Here is a 14,706-nt window from a genome sequence, read left to right on the forward strand (position 1 = left end):
TTCCCTGTCCAGCTTACATGTCTACTAGTGTCTTCTTGTTCCATTCATGCTCAGGACCCCAAGATGATGAGGTCTTCCGGATGTATCTTGTGGCATGCCTAAGAGACAAAAATCTCACAGTAAGCTCCATGACCTGCAGGCTCTCACAATCTTTCTATCCCTTCTTCCACAATGATTATGAACCTTAGGTGCAGGGGTTGTATTATATATGTATTAGTTGTGAGTCAGCTCTATAACCTACAATTTGATTGATTGCGGCCTCCAGAAATGGTCTCTATCTGTTGCATGGAGACGTTTCCTTGATAAAGAGTGGAAACTACACTTATCTGTGGGTATAAGTGGTAGGGGAGATACCATGATCATGAAGGTGTTTTTCCTCAGGGCAAGGCTTATCCATTGCACTCCGATTGTGCTGACCCCTGCGATTTTCCCAAATTTGGGAAACTCGACTGCATAATTTGTGGTAGTAGGGGACTGCATTTGTGCTCTCCCCTTTAAAAACAAAACAAAACAAAAAACAACAACAACAACAACAACAAAAAACCCTAAATACAGGTAAGACACTTAGCGATTGTACTGGTTTAATAAAGTGGCAGTTTGAGGTTCTCCTCCAAGACCTATGATTTTACTACTCCTGAATATATGGCTAAGTTTTCAGCACCAGATATGATTCCCCTCTTGTTGAGTGGGTCTCAAGTTATAAAGTTGTTGGTTCCAGCCAGGGATTTCTTCCCACTACTAATCCCTTAGTTTTATCCTACTATGCTGGTGGTTGTTGTGGTTCATAGGTGTCATATCTTGGTAGAATATCTTGATTGGTTGCTCCCCTCTTTTTGAAGCTTTCATAACACATTCTGGTGCCAGGCAAACAAATCCTCAGGGAAGAAGCTTCATCTCAATTCCAGCACAGGGTCCTCTGGGTCCTGTTCCTGAAGTGCATAGTGTCTTTGGGAACATTGACTTTCCTTCCACTTCTGGGAAGCAACTGAGGGCAACAGTAATAGTCTATAATGTTTTCAGAATCTCTTAGAGAATCTTGGCCAACAACTCAAAAGGCTGCTTCTCCTGCTTAGTAAGGGGTGGTTCAATGATCTGTGACTCTGAGAAGGACAGCTGTTAGTGAAGATTGGAAAGTTCCATTTAAACCATATATGTTTATTTATACACTGACTTTATATGTATTATAGGCATTTTGGTAGAAAGTTAAAAATACGGTTCCTTATAAAATTTCAAGACACATTTACATGGTTTTGCACTCATCACCCCTTCTGTATTTATTTCCCCTACCTTCCCTAATTAGAGACTCCCATATTTTTTTATTTCTCCCTTCAGGTCACTTGGACTCTATTATTTCTCTCTTTATCACTTACTCACTCCTCCACTTCCACATTCCCATAATGGTCCCTTTTTACTTTCCTGGCTATGGAGTTACTTATTCTAGGTTATATACTCACTATTGGAGAATTGGACCTAGGACACTCAGGTGAAAGAGAACTTGTAACATTTTCTTCCTGGGTTATCTTACTCACTAAAATCTTATCTATTCCATCCATTTCATTACAAATTTCATTTTTTTTCTTTACAGCGAGGTATTATGCATAGTGCATATTTATCAAATTCTTATTTTCTATTTGCCTGTTGAAGGTTTTTTTTAGGTTGTTTCCATTTGCAAGGTATTGTGAATTGAACAATGAGCATGCCTGAGCAAGCATTTGTTGAGTAAGCTGTGAAGTACTTGGGATATGCCAGGGAGTGTTATATATAGATGGGTAGTGTTAGATTTACTTTTTACCTTTTTGAGAATTCTCCACACTGATTTCCATAGGCTGGCCTATTTTTCAATCTCGTGGACTTTTTTTTTAGTTGGATGTCTTCTTCTTAATATTTCTGCCTCCCCATTTGTTATGAGTCTATTTAGATTATTGACCTCTTATTTTATTTTTGTTGTTTTTCCCCCCTTTGGCTGAATCAAGAAATGCATCCATTTATTTTGCTGAGGACAATTTTAAGACCCATGCCATATTGCCTGCCTGAGTTAAGTCTCTGCTGTCCAGTATTGAGCCACTAACCAGAAACTTTTGACATGCCTGGACAAGTCCTGAGTTATTAGAAAATAACATTTCCTTATCTTTCTGCTACAGTGACCATTAGTAACAATGTTTTGTGGTTAGGTTGCTTGGTTGTGTTGTTTGGCAACTCAGCAGTCCCCTGATCTTTTCCCAAAGAAAGTTTCCTGGTCTGCTTACTAGAAAACCCACCTGGGAAAAATAAATTTTGCAGCTTGATAAGAATACTGTCTTGCTGTCTATTCTTTGTGTCTCTTGGACCTTTCATTGCCATTCCCCCTTCTACGGTCTCTGCTGAAGATCCCACTGGCCAGGACATATTTAAGTTAGTCAACTTAATGGAGGACAGGTTTTTGAAGTATTTCCTTGTAATATGCTGAATTGCTTTGGTGTCTGTTGTAATGTTTTCTGTTCAGTTCTGATTCTATTGATTTGTATCTTCTCTCTCTCTCTCTCTCTCTCTCTCTTTCTCTCTCTCTCTCTCTCTTTCTTCCTTTCCTTCCCTCCTTCCTCCCTCCCCTCCTTCATTTATTTACTTATTTATTTGTTTATTTATTTATTTCCTTGTGTTTTTGCAGACAAATTTCTATATGGTCTTAATAAATAAAAAATACGGGTCCAGAAATTTGGGTTAAAGCCCCCCCAAAAAAAGATCAGAGGAAGAGGACAAATCATGAGCCAACCTCGCCTCACCAACTCTACAGCTTCCAAAGCGAGTGACTTCCTGTTTACCCAGGCTTATATGCCTCACGGTTCTGCCATCTGATTTGCTCTCTGTCTAGCTATATCACTTCCTCTTCCTGGCCAGCTCTGTCACTTCCTGTTGTGACAGGCCTCCTTCTAATTAACTTTAGTTGGGGGACTGTTGTTTTTAATCTATTTGTCAAATAGTGGCATAGCCACACCCACTTGCTTCCTGATCTCATTTGTTCTCAGGAGTTTTTCTATCCTTTTACACTAAGGAATTGCCTGTTTTAATGATAAGATGTGTTTCTTATTTTTTTTAAAGATAAATGAGTTGTGTTTCTTGATTCATTCAGCCAGCATTTGTCTTTTGAATTGATAATTGAGGCCATTGATGTTCAAAGTTATTTTTAAAATGTGTGTGTGTTAATTGTGATCATTGTGTTGTTTATTTTCTGTTGTTACCATTTGTATTATCAGTGGTGCTTTGTACTTAAGTAAAAAACAGCTTCATATCACTCTCTCATTCCTTGGCTGTGTTCATTCCCCTTTTTACCCAATAATATTGGTTCTTGCATTTTCTTTAGGTTTGGTTTATTGGTTAAAATATAATGTTTACATCATAGAAAACGTTCCTTTCTCCTCCAACTATGGGAGATAGATTTCCTGGGCATATTTGCTGAGTATATATAAAGGAAAGTCTTCATGGTATTTTACAACTTGAAATGTATTGATTCATGCTTTTCTGGCTTTCCAATGAGAAATCAGCAGTCATTCTGATATTTTTTTTTATAATTGTGTTGCATTTTTTAATATTTGAAACTTTCAATACATTTTATTTCTTGTGTATCATTCTTCTGATATCATGGAGAATATCAATGGGATTCTCTACTCATAAGATTCTGTAACAGATGGCAGCATTATTCTCTTTTTTTAGTTGAATAATATTCTATTTTATGCATATATGCACTTTCTGAATCCATTCACCATGGATGGGTGTTAAGGATAATCTGTATATTAGCTATTGTGAACAGAGGCAGCATAAATTTGAATACTTAGGTCTTCTTGGTATGCCGTTTCATTTCATTTGAGTATTTAACCAAAAGTAAGTAAAGTTTACCTTTTAAACTATTACATTCTATTTGGCAAAAGTAACTATGCCTGAGTTCACTTTCAGTTATGTGAGATTCCAGACATTTTGTGATCTCAGAATTCTCTTCCTTGTCTCTAAAACTGAGAGAATAGAAACAAAGCCCACATTCCATTTTGTGTCAACTCTGAAATTTTTTTTTATAACAAAACGACAGTCTGTCTGGTTGTCTGGTGTAATTGATGGGAAATATATGCAATACTTATTATCAACCCAGACGGGGGTATTAAACATGGAAATGACAATATTTAGGGGACTGTTTATAAGCAGATATGTTAAATCAAAAGTCTTTGAATCAGTAGTTTGTTTGACCTCACCTAAGAGTATTTATGGAACAAAAAGACCATGTTAATATGCAGAAAGCAACATGAGTAGCACTGATATTTTAGTTGAGTTCTGGATAATTATGATAAACTTTGTGAATTATAAAAGTTCTTTTGACAATGTTAATACTGTGAAACCCATATTGAATTTACAAAATGAATAATGTTGTACCTCCTAATGCCTCCCAATTTTGATAAGTACTACTATATATTTTTTAAAAATTGATTTGTGCATCAGAAATAATTTGTATTTCTTATTTCAATCTGACAGAACCTCTCTTCTGAGCTAACATAAAGAAAGAAATTAAGATCTAGGGCTTTACAAAGCTTTAGAGTGTAAAATGCTTCTAAGAAATTTCTTCAAAGGCACTGTTAAAAGTGTGTTGTAAATAACATAGCAAAGCACTATTTGGCTTATTTTATCAAAGTAAACCCTTCATAGACATGAATTAATTAAACACACATAACATAATTAGCTTAGTAGCTGAAACCAAAGTTCTCTTGTCCATTTGGAAGAATGAATAAAGTTCTTAAATCCAATAATTAAGATTTCTGACACATTTACTAATCAAGTTGTTATACTTATGAAAGCTCAAATTTTTACATTATTTCTAAGCCAAGGCCTGACAATAATGACATCTCATCAGCTTCAATGGTTATATAATTAATGTGAAATTTTAATTAATAATTTATAAAATATGCTTAACTTTGTTTCAATTAACGCAATTAAGAAGAAACTAGATAAAAAATCTGAAGTTACTGAGACATTTTAACCAATCCAATAAAAGTACATTAAGCTTCCTTTTGCTTAATTGATAAATCTGTGATTTTGAGAGTAAACAATAAGAACACTGACTAGTTTTAATTTTTTAAAGGGAAAACTCATGATATGCCAAATACAATACAAAATTTTTATCTTGTTGACTGATAGATCCCATGGTTTGCTATTCGTTCTTTCATTCTTTTTCTCTCCCTGTCTTTCTCTGTCTCTCGGGTTTTCTCTCTGTGTCTCTCTCTCATTCTCCATCTCTCTGTCTCTGTCTCTGTCTCTGTCTCTGTCTCTCTCTCTCTCTCTCTCTCTCTCTCTCTCACACACACACACACACACACACACACACAGTCTTGATGAGTTCCCTTTTCTAATTGTTTGACAGTAGATCTCAATATTTCAGTGTTTCCCCCCAACTACAGGCATTCTTTGCCTAACCTCCCTAGGACCTTCAAGTTAAATAAAACAGTATTGCCTCTGCCATCCAATCCGAAGTACCCCTCCTCAGCCTAATTCATACTTCTCAATGTTTGCAAAAAGAGATTTTCCCTTCCAGATCAAAGTCCCATCGAGGAGTATAGATTTCATTTAGTTTTCTTGTGTTCTTCCATTTTCTTTCTTTTCTTTGGGTAACCTTCCTATTCATCATCACTATAAATGTTATGATTCTATACTCCTGCATTCTGCACCAAGGACATGGCTCCATGAGGGTTTTCTTATGACCAGACTCCCGATCAGAAAGTAGCATCTGAATACTGGCTGCATTTGACATTTTCTGTCATCCAAGATGGACTCAAATTTTTCATGATGCTTTTGCTCTAGCCTCCTGGTTGTGATTCATCACGCTGGTGAAGTGATGGTTAACCACATTGGTTAAATGATGCCTTCTTTTCCAGAATACCAACAAGTGATTATGTTCTCCTCAACACACCAGTGTCAGTGGATGCTGCTGACATTTACATCACAGATGTTACTGACCTCAATTACTTAAACATGCTATTATGTCCAGATATCTTCACCAATAGATAATTATTAAAATGAGATATGAATGTTTTTAGTACTCTTCTGAAATAGGCCAATAATCTTTTCTCAGATTCTTATCAAATCCCATTCATCAGCCTCACATCATGGATAATATCAAAATCAATCACATCATTGCCCCTTTTAATTTGTGTACTGATATTAAATTTTCTTTTAATTTTTTATGGTTTGAATATTGTTGTCCTATAATATAGGCATTAAATTCCTCAGAGTCAGACTGTTTTGAAGCTGGATTTTAAGAAAGAAAGAAATAAGAAGTATGTCAGTTGGGTGATAGTTGATACAGTTAAATTTGAGCTTTCTGTAATGTGAGATTAACATATGGGCTTTCCGTAGAAGGGGCGATAATATGAAGAAGAGAGAAAAGATTACCCTCAAGATACAAAGTAGTCCAGTATCAGAAGAAATAAGACATGATGAAACTTGATCTTGAACCTTTTTTTTTCCTTTTTTGTTTTTTGAGACAGGGTTTCTCTGTTTAACAGTCCTGGCTGCCCTGGAAGCTGCTTTCCATAATGAACTTTTAGCTGCCATTATGTTAAAAATAGTAATTTCTGTTGTTTAAGCTTCTTAATATATGGTAATTTGGGGCTGTAACCATGGTGATTCATTTTTATTGTTTAATGTTCAATCAAAAAAAAATCAGTGGAATTTAATCTACTGCTACTTATATTAATGTTATAGTTAACTAAGTTTAGACAAATTACTGCATTATTTGCAGGGAAGATTCTATATTTCAGTATATGTTAATTTTTCTTTTATCACTTCCTTATATTCTGGCACAGAATATTTCACATCTATCCCTACTGTTGTCCTGGAATTACACATTTCTACAAGTAATCATGGTTGATTTTAGTGGAGAGTGGAATTAAAAACTAATATCCAGTCTATTTGTTAGTTTCACATTTTTTCTACTTGCATGGCCAGAATATTTCACATTCTTTAATGCATGGAATTATGATTATTTATCAACTGTACATGTGATGCCAGTACATTAAACCAATGACTTTGCTTCAGTTGTAATTCTCTGATAATTAGCAATGTTTACCAGTTATTGTGCAGCTGTTAACCACTCATATGAAGAGCTCTGATTTTTTACTTCATTCTCATGGGAAACATTGGTTTACCTGTTTAGCCCATTTTATTATATTATTTGTTTGCTTTTGAGCTACTTTAGTTATTCATATACCCTGAATATCAATCATATATGAGGTATAATTAGTAAATAACCTGCCATTTTCAGTTGTATTCTCACTTGATTTTTGGCTGAGAGAATCTTGAGATGTAATTAGAATATCTGTTATCAAAAATAAAGAAAATAGAAGGTTGAGTAAATAAGAAAGGAGAGAGGGGGTTTGAATATTGGCAAGAATATAGACAACAAGCTGTGTATGGAAGCTCATACCTGCAAACCACAGACTTGGAGTTGAGGCAAGAAATTTAACAAGAGCCTTAGAGCACCCTGTGCTGTACCGCAATTTCTAACCCAACTTGGTCTATATCATTAGATCATGTATAAAATAAATACCCAGAAACCAAAGTATGAAGGACACCATGGAAATCACTATAGAATTTATACCAGAAACCTAAAGGTAGAGTTAATATGGGATGCAACAAATCCACTACTCAGTATATATCAAAAGCTGTGAAATGAGCAGCGCAGGAACAGAGACCTAAGTCCCCACTTTTATTGTTGAACTATTCACAATGGTCAAGAAATGGAACTGACAAAAACGTCTGTCAGTATACAGATGGATTCCGTGCATGTGTATGCAGTACATTGTTATTCATTCAAGAAAAACACACATTCTTTCATTTGCAAAAAGTTAGTGGACTTGGAGGACATCTGTGAGGTGAAATAAGACAGGAGCATAAAGAAGTACTTTTCATCATGCCACTCACCCAGCAAATTTGAGAACAAGATGATAATCTCACAGGTGCCAACAGTAGAACAATGATGGACAAAGACTGGGGGAAGAAGATGAGGGGTGAGAATAGATCTATACTGCAATTAAGCGGAATGGGTTCTGCAGTTCCATGGCTCACCAGGGTGAATATAATCAACAATAGTGTGTAATATTGCGACGTGCCTAGAAATCGTTCTTTTGATAGGGAAAGGCTCTGTCTATGTTACTCAGGTTAATGTCAAACTTATGATATGAAGTCATTCTTCTATCTTGGCGTAAGTAGCTAGGACTAGTTCCTGACTAGAATAGAAGGTTTTGGATGCAGTCACTATAAAATTTAAGTAGATAAATATGATACATTCCTTGAGAAGTTTTACCTACTACACACAAGCTAAAAAAATCATAACTCATAAATATGTATAAGCATCATGTGTCACTGAAAACAAAATTAAATGTTTAAAAAAATGTTTCTGCCAGGTGGTGGTGGTGCCACATGCCTTTAAGTCCCAGCACTCAGGAGGCAGAGGCAGGCAGATCTCTGTGAGTTTGAGGCCAGCCTGGTCTACAAAGTGAGATCCAGGAAAGGCACCAAAACTGCACAGAGAAACCCTGTCTTGAAAAAACAAAAAAAAAACAAAAAACAAAACAAAACAAAATAATGTTTCCAAAGAACATCTTTGTTTAATATGACTAAATCTTATACCCTTGACAATTTTCTTTATCCTATACTTCCACTTGTATTCTTAATTTCTCAATATGCATTAAGTAGCTTACTTCTATCTTCACTGAAAGAGAAGGGAAAACCAGAACACACTGGGACCATAAGAAGGAAAGAAGGAAAATAAGAGAAAGGAAAAGAAATGGAGAAAACTTTTTGTGGAGTTTTTCATATATATATATATATATATATATCTGCATATATATCATGTACATATTATGTATATGTGTCTGTGTCTGTGTTGGTGTGTGTGTGTGTGTGTGTGATAAAGAAAACCATCCTTACTGAGACAATAAACTTTCTTTGAAACTTCCACATTCTCTTTTATTGCAAAAATAATGATAAAGAATGGGTCATTTATCACAGACATTTTTATTTCATCCAAATAAGAGTGGATGAGGCATTATCTCATCACAGAAAATCTGGAATATATTTTCCTCTAGAGAATGTGTGTATGTGACATAATATGTACCTACCTAGATCTACACCTACATATTTGATCACACAAATTCATGTCTGTAAAATAAATGGGCATTCCATAATGTATTATTTTCACATTTCTCAGGAAATTATATTCCTCAAAAAAAAAGTACCCCTAAGACCAATATATGAAGAGAAAGAAATAGAAGTAGGTACAAATAGGGAAGATATGAGTTAAATTTTCCTTGTTTGTGGGAAAGACTTGAAAGACTTTATCAAATGTTAGTGGTTATTAAATGACCATTCTTCCCTTCCATAGCTGCATGCATTCTTACTTTTAAAATAGCTGGCAGTCACCTACACTTCATTGAAAATCTTTCTGCTATGCTATGCGACTAAAGTCCTCTCAGGGAGATTATAGCCAAAACATCTAGTATATAATTCTGGCAAGTACTTATGTCTACCATCTTAAGCCAAAAGGTGAGTTGTGAACACTAGAAATGAGCTGAGACAACATGAAGAATAATAACTCGCTAGAATGACAGCATACCATTAAAATAACATGATGTTTAATTTGCCATACTAACTTGACTGAACTACTAGATGCCCATATACCTAATATAAGGGTTAGTGTTAGTTGTCAACTTGACAGAACCTTGAATCAACATAATACACCATATAAACAAACTCAAAGAAAAAAAACCACATGATCATCTCACTAGATGCAGAAAAGGCATTTGACAAAATCCAACACCCCTTCATGATAAAAGTCTTGGAGCGATCAGGAATACGGGGAACATGCCTAAACATAATAAAGGCAATATATAGCAAACCAACAGCCAACATCAAATTAAATTGAGAGAAACTCAAAGCAATTCCACTAAAATCAGGAACGAGGCAAGGCTGTCCACTCTCCCCATACTTATTCAATATAGTACTTGAAGTTCTAGCCAGAGCAATAAGACAACATAAGGAGATTAAGGGGATACAAATTGGAAAGGAAGAAGTCAAGCTTTCCCTATTTGCAGATGACATGATAGTATACTTGAGTGACCCCTAAGTACTTCATTTTAAATAAAGAATTCAAGATTTTATTTATTTATCATTCCTATTCATAGCTTCTTTATCTCTACTGGATTTTTTCCCATTTATTGGAAGATGGGCATTCAGGGATTTTCATGGAGAGTTGTGGAAATAAGTTTCCTAGAATCTTTTATTATTCGTTTTATTTATTTTCTAAGTTAGAGAAAAAATACACTGAAATGTTGACTTATTTCCTTTATCTCAAGAGACATCTTCTTTAGTTAGACAGGTCCTTGCTCTATAGACTCACACAAACAATCCTGTTGCCTAAGCATGCTGAGTTCTGTTAATATACACAAGTACCACCATACTTAGCAGTCATTATCTTCTTGGTCCAACAATCATGAAATCAGTCTGAGTTTTACTTCTCTTTTGGTTAATTATATCTTCAGTTTGCTAGATCTTGTTAATTCCCTCTTCACTTAAAAAAATCACAATGTTTTGAAATATGCAGTTCTTTTCTTTCTTTTTATCTGATTAATGTTAGACAATCCATTGTAATCTGAGGACTATATTTTCATTTAATTGTAAGAAAAATTCACATGAATCATCTTGAAACTATATATATGATCATCATATTCTCTTCTCTTATCATTTTATCTATTTTAAGTATGGAGAAATGATGATTTTACTAAATTTTAGTTATAAATTCACATGGAGAAAGTAGAGCAATAGCTAATAAATTTTTCTAGCACCCTAATTAAAGTAAAAGCATCAAATTTCTTTTAAATTGAAATTTTCTGCCAGGTACCTTTAAAATTTATTATTACTCTGTTATTTTAGCAATTGCCCATGTAACAACACAGGTGGTCACAGTTCTGACTACTACCAATGAAGAAAAGACATACAAGTGTAATATACAATATCATGTAGCTGGAGTCATAGGAAGTATGTGTTTCTGTGCCAGCTCTCTTCTATTAACCAGAGTAACTTTAAATTAATCTACACTTTTCATTAATTGAAGGATGGCTCTTCTTCATTGATGAATGGATATAACAATAGTCTGTCTCAGTAGAATATGCATTCATAGCTTAATGGTTATTTTTACATGACTTTGGACATTACAACTACAATATAGCAAGTCTGAAATTTATATTGAGTCCTGTGTGTTGACCCATCTTTCTATTTTCCTAAGAAATACATTGGAGAAGAATTTCTTGTGCAGTTGATCACTGGCTGTAATTTCTATGAAACAATTGCTAAACTGCTTGCCAAAATATTTCACACAAACTACTAGTAGCTCATTGATATTGGACATCACTTCACATTCATAAGATATATCTCTATTCAACCTTTTGTAGAGTACCTACTCAAAATTTTTACTATGTTTCACTACTTATTGAAATAGAGTTCTTCATAGATAATGTAAATATATATTCCAAACTGCTGTTTGGTTTTGTGTGATCCTGGGAATTGAATTCAGGGTATCACACAGGCTGAGCAAGCATTATCCTACTCAACTACATCCGTAGTGCAGCAATAATAATTTGACATTCTTCAGTGAACATACATTGCTTCTTCTCTTGTTATCACAACATCTTAGATCACCTACTGTGTATTTCTCTAAATTATTTCATGGTTTCAACTATTAAATTTAGGTCTAGGGTCTATCTAAACTTGGTTTGTCACAAAGAGTTGTGGTAGTTTTCTAATTGTACTGAAATGTAATTTTGATTGTATGTTAATAAATAAAGTTGCCCGGGGGTCAGAGCTATTAGAGCCATAGAAAGAGCATGGCGGTGGTGGCACACGCCTTTAATCCCATAGATCTCTGTGTGTTCAGGGATACAGCCAGCATTGGAGACATATGCCTTCAAGACCTAGAGGGCTGTACATACAGACAGTGATGAGGCAGTCACGTGTTTGGGCTTACAACCAATGAGTAGGCAGAATGACTTGGAAATGATGGACAGACAAGGAAATAGCTCTCTTTTCGGGAAGCTGGTACACCGCAAGAGGAAGGGTGAGATTTTAGCTCTGAGCTCTGACCTCTCGGCTTTCTCTTTTACATTGTTTCTGTGTTTCTTATTTAATAAAACTGTTGGTTACATCAACAAAGAGTTTGTGTTTCCTTTTTTTTTTCAAGACAGGGTTTTTCTGCATAGTTTTGGTGCCTGTTCTGTAGACCAGGCTGGCCTCAAACTCACAGAGATCCACATGGCAATGCCTCCAGAGTGCTGGGATTAAAGGCATGCCCCACTACCACCCAACTTTATGTTTCCTTTTTATTTCATATGGATTTCCAACAGTTTCAGCAACATAAGCTATTAAAGTGAAATAGATTTCCCATTCTATTCTATTCTAACAGTGGTCTTTTATTCTACTCTAACAGAGGTCTGAATATCTTTATTAGCATAGCTTTCTATATAGGTATTGAATGGGATTAATATAAATTATCAACATTGTTCTTCATTTCAGGTTGTGTTCACTCATCTCTGTCCAAACAACTTTCAAAGCTTCTTTACTACTGTCTGTGTTTAATTTGTGTATGTGTTTTCATGTTCATCTGTGTGGATGAGCATGTGTACATATTTTCTTCTTTGTGCTGTGGTCGGAAGACAACTTCTGGTGTCATTGCTCAGATTACATCAACCTTTTTTTTCTTGATACAAGGTCTCTTGCTAGCTTGAAACTTGTCAAACCATGCTGGAAGGCCTAGTAGACACTTGAGATCCTCCTGTCGCCTTTTTCCCAGAAGAGTGATTGTAAGAGCGTACCACATACTAGGCTCTTTTTATGTGAATCCTGGGTATCTAACTAGGAATGGTTTGTTTGCTAAGAAAATAATTTACCGACTAAATGTGGTGGTTTGTAAGAAAATGTCCTCTAAGACTCCAAAAATTGAATAATAGTCTCTAATTGGTGGCTCTGTTTCGGGAGGATTAAAATGTGTGACCTTGCTGTAAGAAGAAAGTCACAGGGGGCAGGCTGAGAGGGCATAACCTTGCTGCATTTTCAGTGAACTCTCAGTTTCTTTGTCCTGTCACTGTGCCTGATGCTTGCTATAATTTTTCATCTCTGTGATGGACTCTTACTCCTCTGGAGTTGCAGTTGTTAAATAAACATCTTCCCTTCCTAAGTTACTTTTGATGGTAATGTTTCCTCATAGCACTTGAAATCAAAACAGAACACTAAATGATATCCCTGGAACCTAAGATTTACTATTTTTAATATATTATAACCATATAAAAAGGAATTTTACTTTCTCCTTTCTAAGCATTATGAATTTATTTTTCTTGGCTTTCATTAACTTATATCTGTTGTAGAATGTTTCTAAATGCCATAATAAAAAAATCTCTGACTTATATGCATTAGAATGAAAATGCAAATTTCATGATTAAGTACACTGTAAACTGTAAATTTTATATTGGTGGATTTTATAAAATAATCTAATAAGCCTCAATTTTATATTGAGCCTTCATCATGTTAAATCATTGACTTAATTAAATACAATGTGCTATGTACACTGAGAATAGCATATCATTTTTATTAATATGTTCAATTATATCAACTATATTTAACTCATTCTTACTAAGAGCTGAGGAACAGGGAGTTTGAGGCTATAGTAGACCATGTTTGAGCAGTGTTCAAAATAATATCATTAGAACAATCGCACCTGTTATAAATATTAAATTTCACCAGAGTAGGTCAGTTCCTGCCATCTCCTGACCATTGCCAGCAGTCTTTTGCGGGGGTATCTTTGTGGATCTCCATGGGCCTCCCTAGCTCTCTGCTTCCTCACCTTCTCATGTGGTCTTCATTTACCATGGTCTCCTGTTTCTTGTTCTCCCTCTCTTTTCTTAATCCAGCTAGGATCTCCCACTCTCTTTCCCTCGACCATCGCCCTTCATTGTTCCCACTCTGGTGATGGGATGGCCAGACACCCTGATAGTTGTGCCATAAACCCCATCCAAGGACTGAGGAATCTGGATGCAGACATCCACGGCTGGGCCCCTGGTGGAGCACTGGGAGTCTAATTAGTGAGAAAGAAGAGGGTTTATATGAGCGAGAATTGTTGAAGCCAAGGTTGGATAAAGCACAGGGACAAATAACCAAATGAATGGAAGCACAGGATCTATGAACCAAAAGCTGAGGAACCCCCAACTGGATCAGGCCCTCTGAATGGGTGAGACAGTCATTTGGCTTGATCTGTTTGGGAGGCAGCTGTGCGGTGGTGTCGGGTCCTGGGCTCGTTGCATGAGTTGGCTGTTTGAATCCTGGGACTTATGCAGGGACACTTGGCTCAGTCTGGGAGGGGGGGAATGGACCTGCCTGGACTGAGTCTACCAGGTCGATCCCGGTCCTCGGGGGAGACCTTGATCTGGAGGAGGTGGGAATGGGGGGTGGGCTGGAGGGAGGAGGAGGGGGGCGAGAGGGGGAGAACAGGGGAATCTGTGGCTATAATGTTGAACTGAATGGTGTTGTAAAATAAAATAAATAAATATTAAATTTCAGAGTGGGTAATAATGCAGGATTCTTAAAAATGAATATTGGAAAATAAGGAAACAATTAATTAAACATGTGTCCTCTGCTTTAGTACAAGAG

At 35.8% G+C, this 14,706-nt stretch overlaps 1 non-coding gene across 1 annotated transcript; it reads left to right on the forward strand.

Annotated features, from left to right (window-relative positions):
* Positions 1-334: 334 nt before the first annotated feature.
* LOC121823029 (U1 spliceosomal RNA) lies at positions 335-495 on the forward strand. Its single transcript, XR_006064323.1, has one exon. It is a non-coding gene; the product is annotated as a U1 spliceosomal RNA (small nuclear RNA).
* Positions 496-14,706: the final 14,211 nt, after the last annotated feature.

The sequence above is a fragment of the Peromyscus maniculatus genome, chromosome 15 (genome assembly GCF_049852395.1).
Source record: "Peromyscus maniculatus bairdii isolate BWxNUB_F1_BW_parent chromosome 15, HU_Pman_BW_mat_3.1, whole genome shotgun sequence".
Classification (NCBI taxonomy): domain Eukaryota; kingdom Metazoa; phylum Chordata; class Mammalia; order Rodentia; family Cricetidae; genus Peromyscus; species Peromyscus maniculatus.